Source organism: Lontra canadensis, unplaced genomic scaffold (genome assembly GCF_010015895.1).
Source record: "Lontra canadensis isolate GAN:19392208 unplaced genomic scaffold, GSC_riverotter_1.0 scaffold78, whole genome shotgun sequence".
NCBI classification, from domain to species: Eukaryota; Metazoa; Chordata; class Mammalia; order Carnivora; family Mustelidae; genus Lontra; species Lontra canadensis.
In genome coordinates this window covers 9,602,873-9,620,853 of record NW_022631072.1, presented here as the reverse complement: position 1 = coordinate 9,620,853, position 17,981 = coordinate 9,602,873, and the positions used below count along the sequence as shown (strand labels likewise).

Below are 17,981 nucleotides of genomic sequence, written 5' to 3'. Positions count from 1 at the left end.
ACCTTTCATTTCAAAATGGCAGCATTTTTGCACCAGCCTGTGTGGCAAGATGTGACCCAGGTACACACAGTCCATGGCATAAGATGGGCTACTCTCAAACCAAAGCAAGAAGCCATTCTTGTGGAAGCGCCCCCAGAGAGCTTCCCAGGGCCAACGGTGTGGGGAAGCCATCTTCTTGTCAGTGTGGAGCAATTGCCAGTCTCAGTCATCCAGGGATTTGCACAAAACCAGGCTCACCAATTTGGCCCAACTGCAGGTCAAGCAACAGAGGCAAAACTAAGGACAGGAGCAGGCATTTCACAGAGGAAGAAATACAAATCACCAATAATTCTGTATAAGGGCAAGAATATTTGACATGTACAAATTAAAATAAAGAGATACCATTTGCCAGAAACTAAATTGGGAAATTAAAAAAAAAATACTATTCAGTATAGATGAAGAGGCAGGAAAACAGGTAGTCTTATATACCACTAATAGATGTGTAAGATGGTTAACATTTCTGGAGAGCATGTTAGTAGTGTTTATCAAAAACCCTAAAATGTGAATTACCTTTAATTCAGCATCTTCACTTCTAGGAAGGAGCCCAAAGCAAATCATCACAGGTATCGAGGTATCTACCAAGAAGTCTCCTCACAATTTTATTTTTTAGTGGTGCAAAATAAAAAACAACCTGCTACAAGAAAAGAGGAGATTATAAAATAATCCTGTATGACCTCAGGATTATAAAAGAGATGACCGGTATATATACAGATCTATGGGTAAAAGAGTGAAAAAATATCCACAAGAATGTTTACTGTGATAATGTCTGAATTCTGGGATTCTGGGTAATTATTTTATTCTTTGTACTTTTTTCTAAGAGAGTATACTCAATTTTGAAGAAGTCCAATAAAGTTTGTCAAAATCAGTCTCTGCACTCAGTGTGGAGTCTGCTTGTCCCTCTCCCTACGCTCCTCCCCTCAAATAAATAAGTAAATAAAATCTTTTTAAAAAATAAAATTAAAGGGGCGCCTGGGTGGCTCAGTGGGTTAAAGCCTCCGCCTTCAGCTCGGGTCATGATCCCAGGGTCCTGGGATCGAGCCCCGCATCGGGCTCTCTGCTCAGCGGCGAGCCTGCTTCCCCTTCTCTCTCTGCCTGCCTCTCTGCCTACTTGTGATTTCTCTCTCTGTCAAATAAATAAATAAAATCTTAAAAAAAAAAAAACCCAAAACCAAAAGGCAATGTACAGCATTCTGAGGACTAGCCCAGGTTCATTTATGATTTAATTACAATTCAGGAGATACAACTAAACTTCTTGCTTAGTTTTCTTATCTGCTCACCGGAGGAGTTGTGGTGTCAAGTGTTTAAGGGCAGAACAGAGTTCTAGTGTGCTTCTGAGAGCTACTGTCCATGAATTCATGAAGTCAGAGAAATTGAACAGCTTTCGCTTAGATGTCTTCTTTGACCCACACTTCGCTATTTGGGATCAGGGTCTCCAACAGGGTAGATGTTCCCTCGTAGACGGTGCCCTACACATTCCTGCCCGCCTGGGGTGCCGGGAACTCTGAGCTGCTCATGGTTATCCTTGGATTGAGGGGTGCACTGAAGGGAGAGCCAGGAGAGTTGGTGGGAGTATATCACTTGTGATGCTTCTCTCAAAGTTATGACATCAGATCCTCCCTGAAACTCTTCATGTTCTCATGGACAACTTTTATCTAAATCAATTTATCTAAATCAATCTGGTCCTTAAGTGATCTCCATGCCCCAGTCTCATTTTCCCACAGTGTTCCCCATAATGATATCTAAAGTCTTGGTCACTGTAAGTATATTAGGTGAGACCTAGTAGGCATTTACCTAGAGCCAGAATACCTATAGGGGTGGACTTGAGAGAACTGGACACAGCGTTTTCCCTCAATCATGTCACCAGAAGACAGATTATTTCACATTGTCTTCAAAGTAGAAAGGGGAGAATGAAGAATAAGCTCCCTTTAAGGAATCCGGTGAGTTCTCTCTGTAAGGAATATTGATGTTTCCTCACAGCCAACCCTGCGAAAGAAAGACTATTGTGAAGGTAAAGAAAGGCAATTCTTCTGACATGGAAATTGAGACATATTTTCTTGGTGAAATCCCTTGGTAACAGGGGAATGCCTTCTTGTGTCTTTGTCTGTCATGTTCAGCATCTTTATATGAGCACAGCTAATCCCCTGAATGTGCAAGTTAGCCCAGGAGGATATAGTGAAATGGACACTCCTACAATTCTGAGGGTATGGGGGCATGATGGTTATGGAGTCCTTCTGGGTATGATGTTTCCAGTGGGCAATTTGTCAATCTCTATCGAAAGCCTAAAATCATTCATACCATTTACCACAGAAAATACAGTTCTGAGAACTTATTTTGAGAAATATTTACATATTTTTTAAGTAGGCTCAACTCCCAGCATGGAGCCCAATGCGGAACTTGAACTCACAACCCTGAGATCAAGACCTGAGCTGAGATCAACAGTCAGACACTTAACCAACAGAGCACTCAGGCGCCACAGAATTAATTTTTTTAATATGCAAAAAGACTATATAAGAATGTTCACTGAAGTGCTATTTACAAAAGTGAAAAACTAAAAAAAAGTCCAGTAATTGGAATTAGTTAAATAAAGCATGGAAGGGTACTAAGAGGCCATTATTCATTATATACTTATTATTTACTTGAATAATATTTAAGGATACTAAAAAAGTCTCATGATAAAAAGTGAAAAAGTATGTATTATAAACCCAGTGTAGATATATAGATATATAGTACACTATATAGATATATAGTACACATACATGCATACACACAATACACATTTGTTAAATACATATTTTTTTTTTCATTTTTTCCAACCTTATTAGATTGGCTTCTCTTCATGTATCCTGATTTACTCTTCATCTTGTAGGACTGCAGAAAGTCCAGTCCTCTCTCCATGTATTTCTGAGAATCTCCAGAAAGTTTTATATATTACATCTCTGCTGGTTTCCACTGGTCACCTGCTCTAGGACTCTCCCCCAATCACCCCTGGACTTCTCATAATGGCTTTTCCAGCAGGCTGTCACTCTACAATCTACCTTACCGTGAAATGTGAAAACCATCTTCCTATTACCCAAGACACATCTGACATAAGGCTGCAATTTCAACAAACTCCGTGAAGTCTTGAGGATTACATAAGGGAATTACAGTGCAGAGAAAGAAAACTTAAAAGTGGTTATTGGGTTATGGACATTGAGGAGGGTATGTGCTATGGTGAGTGCTGTGAAGTGTGTAAACCTGGCAATTCACAGACCTGTACCCTGGGGATAAAAATATATGTTTATAAAAAATAAAAAAAATAATAAATGTTATCAAAAATTACTTTTAAAAAAAGTGGATATCGGATACCACTGCCTCTAAAGTTCCCTTGTAGAACCCTTTCCTGGGGTTCCCTCTGGGCAGTCCTTCCCCTTTGCTCTCAGCCTGCCATGCCTGGAGCTTCCCCACCCTCCTGGTTGGGGCTCTCCCCTGGTACACTAGACCCAAGTCTTGGGGCCCCAACTTCTTTTTTCTTTTTTGAAAGATTTTATTTATTTGTTTGAGAGAGACAGACAAAGACAGAGAGCACAAGTGGGGAGGATATGGAGAAGCAGGCTCCCTGCTGAACCTGGATCCGAACTCAGGGCTTGATACCAGGACCCAGTGATCATGAAATAAGCTGAAGGCAGACATTTAACTGACTGAGCCACCCAAGCACTGGGGCCCCAACTTCTTATTTCTTTTAATAAAATTTTTTATTTTTTTAAAAAGATTTTATTTATTTGACAGACAGAGATCACAAGTAGGCAGAGAGGCAGGCAGAGAGTGAGAGGAGGAAGCAGGCTCTCTGCTGAGCAGAGAGCCCGATGCGGGGCTCGATCCCAGGACCCAGGGATCATGACCTGAGCTGAAGGCAGAGGCTTTAACCCACTGAGCCACCCAGGCGCCCCTTTAATTTTATTTTTTAAAAAGATTTTACTTACTTATTTATTTGAGGGGAGGAGCGTAGGGAGAGGGACAAGCAGACTCCACACTGAGTGCAGAGACTGATTTTGACAAACTTTATTGGACTTCTTCAAAACTGAGTATACTCTGTTCCTTTGGGAATTTGTCTGGCATTTTTGTTACCAAATAAAATACATTTTTTAAAAGCAATAACTACACCCAACATGGGGCTCAAAGTCACAACACCAAGATCAAGAGTTGCAGGCCCTACTGACTGAACCAAGCAACTCTAAAATACATTCTTGATAGCAAATTCTCATAGTCATTTATTTTAAAACATCATAGAACACTTCAATATCGTATCTTGATTTTAGTGAAAAAAAAATAGTAGTTCTGAGATTTCAGGTTTTTGATTTTTAAGAAATAGCACAAGCTGGGGAGAGAAGAAGGGAGAGAGAGAGAGAGAAACCTTAAGCAGAGTGCATGTCCAGCACTGAGCCTGATGGGGGCTTGATTCCACAAGCCCAACATCATGACCTGAGCTGAAATCAAAAGTAGGATGCTTAATTGACTGAGCCACCCGGGCACCCCTCCAACTTCTTATTTCTGACCATCAACAGAGGACACGAGATATTGCAACAATCCAGACAGAGGTATACCTGCCCCCAGTAAGAAATGGCTTTTTGTGTGTGTGTGTGTGTGTGTGTGTGTGTGTGTGTGTGTGTGTGTGTGTTTTAAAGTTTTTATTATTTGAGAGGGAGAGAGAGCATATGAGCTGGGGGTGGAGAGCTGCAGAGGGATAAGCAGACTCCTTGCTGAGCAGGGAGCCCAATTCAAGGCTCAATCCCAGGACCCTGAGATCATGACCTGAGACAAAGTCAGACGCTTAACTGACTGCACTACCCAGGCACCCCATGGCTTTTTGTATTATTCAACAGAAACCTCAGCATCTCCATCTAAAACATCTGCCACTCCTTTGGGTCCTCAAGAACATAAAAACAGTTGTTACTTAAAGATGAAGTCTACCTTCCATCCTTAGAAAGTTCAAGAAAAAAAATTTTTTTAAAGATTTTATTTATTTATTTTACAGACAGAGATCACAAGTAGGCAGAGAGGCAGGCAGAGAGAGAGGAGGAAGCAGGCTCCCCACTGAGCAGAGAGCCCGATGCGGGGCTCGATCCCAGGACCCTGGGATCATGACCTGAGCCGAAGGTAAAGGCTTTAACTCACTGAGCCACCCAGGCGCCCCTCAAGAAAAATTTTTAAAAATTTGGAATGCAGTTTCAAATGCATACTACAAACAATAAACAAGTTCTCACTATGTTCCAGGTACTACACTAAGCACTAAGCAGATATGAACTCATTGATCTTCCTGAGACTCCTTACATCGAGTGCTATCATTGATATCCCCAAGTGGGTGGAGAAATTAAGAGAGGGCTGTTAAATAATTTGCCTGAAGCCACAGAACCAGAAAGTGGTGTATCGGAGCTATATCTAGGTAGTCTCAATCTAGAGAGTTAGCCACCCTCTGCTACTATATTGTATTGCCTCACAGGATGGGAGGAAGAGAATAAACAGAAAGTATAGGAGAAAAGAAAATGGTGACTTGATTTTATTTTTTTTCAAATTGTCCAAAAGGAACTTTACTTTCAAAATTAGGAACCAGAATATATCTATATTATCTATATCTGTATCTATATTTATCTCCATGTCTCTATCTCTGAATGTGTTGGGGAGAGAAACGAAAAGGCCACTCTGGGCATTGCATCTTCGTCTCCATGGGTCACACCAACCCCTCCTACTTAACCATGACAATAGGCATCTTTTCTCTAAGAAGGGCTGCTCACTTCCACAAGTAGGCCCCCTGGGGACTATATTTATGTGCTGTGACCTCATACTCTAGCTTCAGTTGATTGAAGTGGAGATCACCTGACTCACATCAGGCCAATACAATTTTCTTACTTAGAGATTTCAAATTGAAATTGAGAGCCAGACAGTCAATCTGGGATAGTCTCTTATCCAGAGGACATATAGACTCAGAAGAAGTTAACTACTATAGCAACCCATGCCCAGATTTCAGTAGCTTTAGTTTATTTCTCCATAATACCACAGTTAAATGTGGGTAGATGGAGATGGGGAAATGCTATGCTCTACAATTTTATCAAGTACAGAGGCTCCTTCCATCTAGTGGTTCAAACATTCTCTAAGGCTGTAGTCAAAGGAAGAGGGAAAGGATCAAGGAGTGCAGAGTAGGTTTTTCTGTTGGTAGGGCCTGAAAATCACATGCATTCCTTCTGCCCACATTCTAAAGGCTGTAACTCATCACATGACCTCAGCTAACTGCAGAGAATACTGGGAAATGTAGTCCAGTCATATGCCTAGAAAGAAGAGAGAATGGGTATGTGATCATCTAGTTAGTCTCTGTCACAACACACAAGTTTTGAACTATGGAGTTCATAGTCTGTCTGCTATATCCATGAAAAAGCTAAGAAAACTGATCTTTAGAGAGACAAGAATGAAGCAGATGTTCATATGGAAGCAGAGATGACAGTGAAGGGGAGAGAGAGAGAGAGAGAATTGTATGGTTTCTGGCTTTCTACATCGTGAGCTCCTTTTTTTGTTTTGCTTTGTTCTATTTGGTACATACGTAATTTTTGTAATAACAGTTTTATTGAGCTATAATTCACATCCCATAAAATTAAGCCTTTTAAACTATGCAATTGAGTGGTTTTTTAGTATAGTCAGAGTAGTGCAACCATCATCACTATCTAATTCCATATCATTTTTATCCCTGCAAAAGAAACTCCATGGCCACCTGGCTGGCTCAGTTGGTGAAGCAGTCCACTGTTAATTTCAGGGTCATGGGTTCGAGCCCCATGTTGGGGCTCAATTACTTAAATCGAGATTAAGTAATAAGATTACTTAAAAATAAAATCTTAAAAAAAAAAGAAAAAAAAAAAAGAAAAGAAACTCCAGGCCTATTAGCAGTCACTGCATTTCCCACTCCACACAATGCCTAGTAACTACTACGTTACTTTCTGTCTCTATGGATTTGCCTATTCTAACCATTTGACATAAATGGAATCATTCAGGATATGGCCTTTTGTGTCAAGCTCCTTTCACTTATTCAAGGTTCATCCATATTGTAGTATGTGTCAAGTTTCATTTCTTTTATGACTAAATAATATTCTATTGTATGGATATATCTATTTGTTTATCCATTCCTCAGTGGGTGGGCATTTGAGTTGTTTCCACTCATTGCCTATTCTGAATAATGCTGCTGGGAACACTGGTGTACACTTTTTTTTTTTTTTAAGATTTTGTTTATTTATTTGACACAGAGAGAGATCACAAGCAGGCAGAGAGGCAGGCAGAGAGCAGGAAGCAGGCTCCCTGCTGAGCAGAGAGCCCGATGTGGGGCTCGATCCCAGGACCCTGGGATCATGACCTGAGCCAAAGGCAGAGGCTTAACCCACTGAGCCACCCAGGTGCCCCTGGTGTACACATTTTTGTGCACACATCCCTTTTCATAGATGTGGAACTGCTGGCTCATATGGCAACAGTCCTATGGATTAACATTTTGAGGAATGACACTAGTTTTTAGAAATTTTGGCTGCCCTTTAGTATCCATCACACAAATACAGAAATTCTTTTTTTTTCCTCTTCTCTCATCAACCTGAGTTAGTTTCAATAATATTATTTATAACCTCAAGAGCCTTAACAAAGTCACCTACTCCTGTTGCTTCTGGTTTAGACCTTCCTGATTCTTCCATCCCCTTTATTTTGGCTCTATGTTTGCCCACCTTTTTGATAGTGTTTTAGTTTGGCTTTTTTTGGCTACAAGTATCAGGCACTCATTCCAGTTAGCTCAAGCATGTTAAGAAAAATACATGATAAGATAATGCGAGTTTTCAGAAACCTAAAATCAGGAACCAGAATGGGCTGGCTTCGGGGAAAACCAGTGCTAGAAGCTAGTTCTCAGTTTGATGGGGTGGGCAGCACAGACCTCACCCACAGAAATCCCTAAGCATTCACAGCCTTTCATCATTAGAAATATAGGACAGCCATACTCCTTTCTGCCCTGCTACTAACTAGTAATGTCTCTCTTTGTTTACATGCCACCTCTAGGAAAAAGGGACTCTGATTTGTCCAGCATCTCTTTTCATACCTGGCTACAGGTCAAGGGAATCTAGCCAATCTGTGGATGGATGCTCCTTGAATCAGTTGCCCACCTCTTATCCAATCACCTCTGAGAACAGAAAGCTGGATCACATAGTACAAAACAAGACTGTTGGACCTAACTTTTTCTTTAGTAGGGACTAGAGGTTAGAGCAGTTTCCACTAGATGATACTGGTATAGAAGGGCATGGCGATTGATCTCTTTGGATGTGGTTTGATATTTTTAATAGTTGATGAAAATGGGTCACTTCTTTTTCAATAAATTTCTGTCTTTGGTCTTAGCAGTTCTTCCACGATACAGTTTCTTGCATTCAATCTCCAGCTTTTTGCATTGTAACTAAGGGTAAGATAAAGCCATGGTCCCATCCTGAGGTTCAAGTACCTCCCTGTGAAAGGAACTGAATTAGGCACGGGTAATAGAGACATTCTGTTCCCTTGTATGGTGTGAAGAGTAAAGGAGTAGAAAAGAGACCCTGAGAAGACCCCGTTTCCTATTCCCATTAGAGCCCCTCCCCCATTCTCACTGTATCTTCCACCCTACTTCCTAAAGCAGTGTGGGCTACAGCCACAGTCAAGGCTCAAAGAGTATAGCCAGCTGTCTACAATTGTCAGGTCTACTTTCAACATGTCACAGCTGGAACAGAACAGAAAGCTCCTTGAGTCAAACTTAAGCGCTGGGATGGGTAGAAAACTGGCCTTAAATACCTTCTTTCTATAAGGACAGACCCAGAGAAAGAAGTTTATTTATAAAAGGTAAATGCACCTCCTCTCTCTCTGCCTGCCTCTCTGTCTACTTCTGATCTGTCTGTCAAATAAATAAATAAAATCTTTAAAAAAAAAAAAAAAGGGGGGGGGCGCCTGGGTGGCTCAGTGGGTTAAAGCCTCTGCCTTCGGCTCAGGTCATGATCCCAGGGTCCTGGAATCGAGCCCCACATTGGGCTCTCTGCTCAGCAAAGAGCCTGCTTCCCTTCCTCTCCCTCTGCTGGCCTCTCTGCCTACTTGAGATCCCTGTCTCTCTGTCAAATAAATAAATAGAATCTTTAATAAATAAATAAATAAATAAGGTCTTTTTAGAATATTAAATTTCGAGTGTACGTCTACCTATTTTTTCCTTAACAAAGTCAAAATTTTTTAAAAAACCATTTGGAAAATCTTCCATTTGGAAAGCTATACTGATTTCTAAAGAGGGCAGGCCCATTGTCTGCCCTAATTTTATTTCTTGTTCTTCGTCTGTTTTTTTTGTTGTTGTTGTTGTTTTTTAAATATTCTTCCTGTAGCTAATATCAAGCATGAGTTTTCCAGATTGTCTGGACATACTCCAAAAGAAATATCTCACCCATATCTTTAATGAAAAAGGCATTGAGTAGCCACATGTCTAAAAGCTAAAGTAGCTTGAGGGTAGGCATGGGGACAGTGATGGAGGACAGAGAAGGCAGGGTTTCATTTTTTACTAGCAAACTTTTGATTGGACTTTCTGAACCTCAGCATTTTAGGAATTTGAGTTTGTCAAGTCAGTTGTGAAAGACTTGTGTGCAGCAGGAATTGGAAAAAGAAAAGATTATTTGCATGAGTTTTGCACTACCCAATTCGATACACACTGTTCCATAACTGGGCACAACACAAACATATTTGTTTATTTTAAGGCTGTCTGCTGACCTGCATTGTGAGTTTGCTCAGCAGGCCAGCATGGCACAGAAAGGGGGAGTCGAGAGCCCAGACCTGGGGCCTCTGAAGGCAGGTGCTGGTATCATCACTTAATCATAGGAAACAAACTGAGGGTTGCTGAGGGGGTGGGGAATACGGTAACATGGTGATGGACATTAAGAAGGGCACATGATGTGATGAGCACTGGGTATTATATTGAATATATATACATATATACATATTCAATTATATGAATTGGGGCGCCTGGGTGGCTCAATGGGCTAAGCCTCTGCCTTCAGCTCAGGCCCTGGTCTCAAGAGTCCTGGGATCGAGCCCCACATCAGGCTCTCCACTTGGCAGAGCTTCCCCCCTCTCTCTGCCTACTTGTGATTTCTCTGTCAGATAAATAAATAAATAAATCTAAAAAAAAAAAAAAGACTGATGAATCACTGACCTCTACCTCTGAAACCAATAATACCTTATATGTGAATTAATTAAATTTAAATTTGAATAATAAATAAAAATTTAAAAAACAGAAACAAAAATACCCTCAAACAATTATGAAGGCCTTACTCTATACCAGACTGTGTTCTCAGTGCTTGACAGATATTGAATAACTTAATTCTCTTAAAAATCGCCAAAAAAAAAAAAAAAAATCTCCATTTTCCAGATGAGGAAAACTAGGTACTTATCACACAGCTGGTAAGAGGCCAAGCTGGGATTTGAACCCATAGAGTCTGGCTGCAGATTCTGTACTCTTGGTCACTCTACCATATACGTATACATGTGTGAGCTGAGCCCTGAACCAATGGTCCTCACCCATGGGCAAGGGCTTGCCCAGGCTACCACCCACTCTATGCCATGGGGAACACCTTTAGTCAGGTGGTCAGAGGTACAGGCTCTGCAATCACCCAAACAAGGATATGGATTCCATCTCCACTGCTTACCAGTTTTGTGACTTTGGGCGAATTATTGAACAGTTTTGATCTCCGGATCTTCACCTGTAAAATGGAATGAATAATTGTCACTGTGTCGTAAGGTCGTTACAAAGATCAAAAACATTAGCATATACAAAGTGCTTAGCACAGAATCTGGCACACAACAAGAAACAACTCCTTGTTAATTATTACATTATGATTATTAGTTTATTATCTTGGTCCCTCCTTTCCAGGGAGGCCTTTTCTCCCATCTTTGGGACACAAAGGCACATGCCATTGACCTAGCACTTGTAGTATAAGGAATTTGCCCATCGATGTGCTTGCAAAAAGTACACCCACGTATATGCATAAAGATGTCACCGATGTCTGTTTAAGCCATCGACTGGAATGACCTAAACATTCATCATTAGAAAACTGATCAAATACATTTTGATATATCTATATAAGGAACAATATTTGGGGATCCTAGGTTGGCCCAATAAATGGCAGCCCTCTTCCCTGCTCTAGCTCTGAATAAATTGAGAAATAAAACTGAGGACTGGCAGACGAAGGCCTAATAATGCCTATAAAAGACAAAGTTGGATGTGGTACCACACACGATCTCACATTAAATGAGAGACACATTTCACACAACTGAAACCCAGTACCAAGCATCTGTTCACCCAGTTCTGCCTACTTCTCTGGCAGCAGAAGGCACACTCCCTACAGGCTAAGGAGAAAGGGCAGAGCTGAACCCAGCATGTCTAAGTTGTACTTCCAAGCTTGCTAGTCCTCAGGGAGTAGAAGGAGTAAAGGGACAGAAAGGGGGCAGGAATTACGTTGAGTGCCGCTCATTTGGAAGTCACATTCTCTTCTTACAAAGACTCTGCAGACATTAGAAGAAGGGAGTATATCTGCAGTGCACATGTGGAAAGATCTCTAAGGTAGCTTTTTGGGTGAAAAAAGCAAAATGCAGAATAAGTAGAGTAAGACCGCTTTGACATAAAATTTTAAAGGACATAAATCAATATGTGTACCAAGAATAAACAAAAAATAGTAATAGTGGTTATATTTGGGGGGAGGGACTCAGGCAGAATGGGAAGTTTTTATTCTTCCTTTTACACCTTTTAAAAATTGTTTTTATTTTCTTCCCACATATTCACGACTTCTGTGTTTATTATTTTTAATGCTGTTGGGAGTAGTCTGGACTGTGGGGCTCATGACTATTACTGCGTTCATCTTTATACTGACATGCAAAAATAAATTGTAATGCATGTTATTAAAAAAAATAAAAACAAGGCAGCCTGAAAAGAAAAACAAAAACAAAAAGTGCCTTCTAGCTTCAGGAATCCTAATAAGCTATAATCAGAGAGACGCCAGACTAGTCAAAATTGGAAGAAAGAACTATAATCACAGGAAAAAAAAAAGAAAAAAAAACACACACACACAAATAAAACCTCTCTCCACAACTTGAAGTGTCCCAGAAAAAGCAGGAGTAATGACAGCAGGCCGACTTCAGGAAAAGCAGACAAGAGGAGCTGGGGTGGGGCCTGGAGGCACTGGTGTGGGCAATACTGTGGAATCGTGTCAGAAAGTGAAAACCGCCGTGAGGACCTGGGGACCCCAAGAAAGAGACTGAAGGGGCTGAGGTATAAAATAAATCAGAAGGAGCTTAGGAGGAAAGGTTGCCCTGATTCTGACTCACGGTCTGATGGTCCTCAGGCCTTGAGTGGCCTTGCAGAAACCAGGTCAGGGTTGTATCACCAAAGGCAGTGCTGGAGAAACACAGTGGACAGCTGGGTTGCTTCCTGCAGCCTCGGGCCCTCAAAATGAGGTCAGGGTGACAGACCCACAGCCAGGCACGTTAGGGTATCTCAATCAAGGGACCTCATGGCTCCTCCTTTGGCCTGCCAAAGCTCTGGCGGAGAGGAGAATCCTTATGGGAAAGCCTGCATGGGGCCTCATTACTTGTCACACTCCTCTGTCGCTAGACCAGGCCCTGTGACAGAATTCTAAAGAATTGATTTTCATGTGGGCGAAATACAGTAACTCATGTAGCAATCCTGCTCAAATCACGGAACAGATACTTTAAGACCCAGATTCCTTAAGGCGGCTTTGATTTACCACACACTCCACATTCCGACGAGAGTCTGAAGTGAGGGTCACTGCCCACGTGAAGCCATGTCTCACCGTTCCCTGGCAGTTAAGCGCTCAAGAAGAAAGATTTCTTCAACTTCCTTTGGTGCTCACAAAACGAAAGCAGCCGTTACATAATAAAGCCTGTAAAAGGCTCCATGGGTTGAGAAGTCCCTGATGTTTTTCCTGCCTTCGGTCATTTTCTTTGTTTAAAGTGTTCAGAAACAGTGAAAGTTCAAGAAGAAAAAAACATTTCCAGCAGGAAAATGAGTGAGAGAGTTAGTCAGCAGCGAGACTCACTCATACGGCCATGAGGCTGTAACTTAATCTTGACAACATAGTCTTTCCTGGAAGAGATTCGAACAGCGATTTATCATTTTATAATTTGTGGTTTACATTTGAGCCATAAACCAAGCAGATGTATGGGTTTGAGGCACTTCTGATTCCTTTTAAAGTCCCAGGAGGCAGGAAGACAGCTTCAAACTTGAGGCCCCAGGCTCTTGGGGTTTCACCAAGAGAGCACAAAGGACAAGGTTTCTGTATTCACTCTCCTTCCTTAGGAAATGTATGGAATGCACGCCTTTGTTTGTTTTAGACGCGGGGGTGGGGGGGAAGGCAGACTTTGATAGCTGGAGCCATGAGCTGGCCCCCTCCTATCTTTGGAGGGGTGGGTTTTCATATGTTCCAGGGTCCCCTGGGAAATGAGAAGCTGGAAGCTGAGAGGGGGAAATGGGTGGAGAAAGGGGAAGCAAGGGGGAAGGGCGGAGTGCCGGAGATAACTCTGCTGACTTCACAGTTTTCCACTGGGGCCTGCCCTGCCTACCTCTGTTGACATCAAAGCTCTTTGCGCCTGCTCAGTCTGCCCTGCCGGCCGGCCGCCACTGGGAAGGAAGGAATTGGCTCGGAGCCCTAGAACAAAATTGAGAACAAAATTTCTGAAATTAACTTTGCCTTAAAAAAGAAAAGAAAAAAATGGATTTTCAGCTCTGGTGGCAGCTCCAGGATCGCCTCCCACTGGGGTTCCAAGCATCCACCAGGGACAAAGGGCACACCTTTTACAGAGATGTCTCCAGAAACCTGAGCAGCTTCCCAAGGTGTCTCACTGGTTCTACAGCAGTGTTGGCTGTCTGTGGGCCCATGGGTGCGGCTTTCACAATCATGTTGGGGCGCCAGGATTCGGGAAGGCTTGCCTCCCCTCCTCGGAGCAATGTAGCGCCTCAGATCTTTGCTGGCAGCTGAGCTCCCATGTCTGTTGCCATTCTCTCTCCTCCCTGCTCCCCCCATGCTGCGACTTACTTGTTTTCCTGCCCCCTTCTCTGTTTCTCCCCCCCAGCAGTTCGCTTGCCTGTTCCCTGAAAAGGAGCAGAAGTAAGATGACCATCCTGTCTGCTGTCCCTGATGACTTACCATTCTAAGACCAGGACGGAAAACATTGCAGCACCCTCGCCGGGCAGACAGAGTCACCCTGGATTCCGCATGTTGAAACCAGGTTCTAGAACCCAGCTTTAACAGATATACACATGTGTATGATCTTTCACAGTTCTGTCCTCCACCAGCCCCAGACTGTATTGGAAGCATTGGCTTTTGCCGTCTTCTACTGTTCAATGTGAATGCAAAGATGAGCCTGGGCTCCACGTGGGGCCTGGGTGTCCAGCTTCAGAGCAAACCTGAGCGCTACGAGCAGTTTAGAAGGTTCTGTAACTGCTTATAGATCAAAGGATGCCAGTGCTCTTCCTCTTCTAACTTTATCACTGCTGGCCCTAGGTCCTGGCTCGAGAAAGTTCTTAGAGGAGTCTTGGCCTAGGACTTTCTGGAACACAGCCATACTGCAGGCTGTCTGTGCCTGCCGTGTCCAGATCTGTGCTTGAACAGAAGGGCATATTGAAGAAGAACACATGATTCTTGTCCTTAAGGAAAATAAGAGAAAGGTCATATTTTAGATAGGAAATGGGTGAATGAGATGGTCCAAACCCTCTATTTTAAAACGAGGGACTTTGGGGGCGCCTGGGTGGCTCAGTGGGTTAAGGCCTCTGCCTTCGGCTCAGGTCATGATCCCAGGTCCTGGGATCGAGCCCCGCATCGGGCTCTCTGCTCGGCAGAGAGTCTGCTTCCTCCTATCTCTCTCTGCCTGCTTCTCTGCCTACTTGTGATCTCTGTCTGTCAAATAAATAAATAAAATCTTTAAAAAAAATAAATAAAATGAGGGACTTTGAAATTGGGAAATGAAAGCTTAGACTAAGTTAGTTAAGAGACTTACCTAAGGTAAGATTTCATTGGTTAATGCCACAGACAAGAATTAGAATCAGAGTCAGTTAATTTATAGCAAATGCGTCCCGTGGACCCAAATCCAAATGCCAGGGTCACTTAAAACCAGCTTACTACAACAGACAGACCGAGGGTCTTACACAGTTAAGGTAGCTCACACAGAAACCTGACCTTGGTTTTCTAGATTCAAATTAACTCTACCCACCCCCAACCCAGTTCTGGGGTTTCAACCATGTACTGTCAACACATTTGAAATTGATTCAAAATGCTTTTCGGAGAACCATCTTAGTTCAGCTTTGCAGGCACACTCTTGGGGCTCCCTTCCAAAGAAGAAACAGACAGGCATTCTATCTGGGCCAGACCCAAGTCAGGCTCAGCCTGCCTGGGAGTGTGTTGTCTCTGTCTTTGACAGTCTGATGGCTAAAGCTCCAGGCTCCTGCTCTTCAGTCAACACAATCACATATCTGCAGTGTTGGCTCGACACACAGGCCTTAATCTTCAGCTCCCACAGAGCTGAGACAATTCTTTTTTTTAAAGAGGCATCAAGGATATATTAAGCTTCCCTTCCCTGAATTCTCTTCGTGAGACTTCCATCATCACCCCTTTGCCACTATTTACTAAGTATCCAATATGAACTGGGTACTAGGGAAAACAAGACAGGCTTGGTCCATACCCTCATGGGATTTTTAAGTGCCATGGGTAATCACTGTAAAACCAAATTGGGTTGAAAAATAAAATATGATGGACAGCCCACAGCCTTCTGTCTCCTTAATCCCGCATCCACCCCACCTGACAAAATGAGAGATCTAATATTCACGTTCTTCAGAGTTCTCTTGGCTCACTTCCCAGCTGCGGTCAAATTCTCTGCATGCTTATTCCTCCTTTTCTGGATTACTTGTGGAATTGCCAGGAGGGCAGAGACATGAAGAATGCAGGCAGTGAAGGGAAAAAAAAAAAAAAAAGCATCTGCAAACGATTGACTGAAACCAGTTGTAGTTGGACAGAGTTAGGGTTCTCAGCTGCAAGCAACAGAAACCAACTCTGACTGATCTAAGTGGAAACGGAATTTGTTGAAAGGCTATCGAGTAACTCACGGAATCACGGAGAAGGCTGGAGAAACAGCCTCAGAAAACACAGGGCCTAGGAACTCAGGATCACACCTCAGGCCATAGGCACAGTCACAGCACAGAAAGGGAGTGATGAGGATGCCAAGGCAGCTGCCACCCAGTGCTGCCACCACCCTCAGCCCTGGACACCGGACACCACCATGGGCACCACTGCCCTGGGAGCCTGGATACTTCTGTTGCCCTGCAGCATCCCCCAGAAGGGATTCTCCCCTGTCCCTGTTTGTTGGTACCAGTAACAACAACTACTACTTCTTCTTTTTAAGATTTTTATTTATTTATTTGAGAGAAAGAGAGGTTGTACATGAGTGGAGGTTGGTGGGGAGGTGGCAGGGAGCCTGCCACAGGGCTGGATATTTGGATCCTGGGATCCTGACCTGAGCTGAAGGCAGATGCTTAACCGACTGAGCCACCTGGATGTCCTGGTGCAGGTTCACTTCTGATTCCATCTGAAGCAGGAGCACATGGTTGGCCAAGTCCCACTGTGTGTCCATGTCCAAAGGATACTAGAGGAGAAAGCACCTGGCCTTTGGGGCTCTTTCTTAGGGTATTAAGATTCATGAGGAGGTAAGTGTCCTAAGCTTGGGGGAGGAGTTCAGATGCTGGGGAGCCAAAAATGACCCCAGTTAACCCCCCTTCCTCTAATCCCAAGTGAAGGGGGGGCCTGGATCAACACTGCTGGCCAACCAGAGAGTTGGAAATGAGTCCAGCACACACCTTCTAGCACTAACGGCAGGATAGTATCCACTGGCCTGAGAACAAGTCCTTTAGGAAACAAGGCCAGCACAGTTGACCTCCTCTCAAGGAAGGAGGGAAAGACTTCTCCCTGACTACCTCTCTCCCTCCCCAGCCTACAGTGGGTAGAGGGGAGGGAGCAGCAGGGAGGCTTCCTGATGGCTCCAGCAGCCCCTCCACCTGCACCTGGATTAGCTCTGCCTGCTCCAGCCAACCTTTCTGGGCCAGCGGGAAGCAAATCGAAGCTGCCACCGTCTAAAAACAAAAGACCAAAACCTAGGTCAGAGAGTTTTACCTTTGGCTTTGATTGGCTTTGATCTCTCATCCCAGACCTGCTACCTAGTCTTTTGATAATCTACGGATCTTGACATACAGTGATTCATCTTGGTTTTGTCACCGTTAGCCACCAAGCACAAGGACTGGTGCATCTGAGATGGGGCCGGTGGTAGGGAGGGGGGACATGTGTGCTAATCAGCAAGCCTTCAAAGCCCCAGGCCACAGTTTCCTCTCCCTGATGTTGTGCAGCTTGGGGGATGGTGGGGTGGAGTTTAATCTATGGTTTATTTTTTGTTTGTTTTAATCTCCCACCCATTTAGGGAGTTGGTAAAAAAGAAAAAAAAAAAAACCTAACACCAAATAAAACCAAAAAAAGGAAACTTGTTTTTGAGTCATCTAAATTATTTGTTCCTTGGCTTTAAAGAGCGGCAAACTAATCCCCAAATGAAGCACTCATTAAAGGATGATACACGTGGTCAGGCAAGGTCTCAAGCCATTCCCAAGATCCTACCCTGGGGTGGGCCCTTGTACACGTGGTCAGGCAAGGTCTCAAGCCATTCCCAGGATCCTACCCTGGGATGGGCCCTTGGTGACACACTGTTTTCCTTTATCCTTTTCCTGGGGATATGGCTGGGAAGTACCTTCTAGGCAGGGTGGGTAATTCCAACAGTCTGATTCTAGCTCGCATGGTGGAAGGTCATGTGGGAAGTGGAAAGTAGCTGTTCCCAGCCATCTTTCCTTGACC

The 17,981-nt window shown here is 43.3% G+C and overlaps 1 long non-coding RNA gene across 1 annotated transcript; it reads right to left on the bottom strand.

The window, feature by feature from the left end:
- Positions 1–1,261: 1,261 nt before the first annotated feature.
- Positions 1,262–12,469, bottom strand: LOC116881879. Its single transcript, XR_004385511.1, has 3 exons — positions 12,406–12,469; positions 10,731–10,784; positions 1,262–2,022 (listed from the first exon to the last, which is right to left on the bottom strand). It is a non-coding gene; the product is annotated as an uncharacterized LOC116881879 (long non-coding RNA).
- Positions 12,470–17,981: the final 5,512 nt, after the last annotated feature.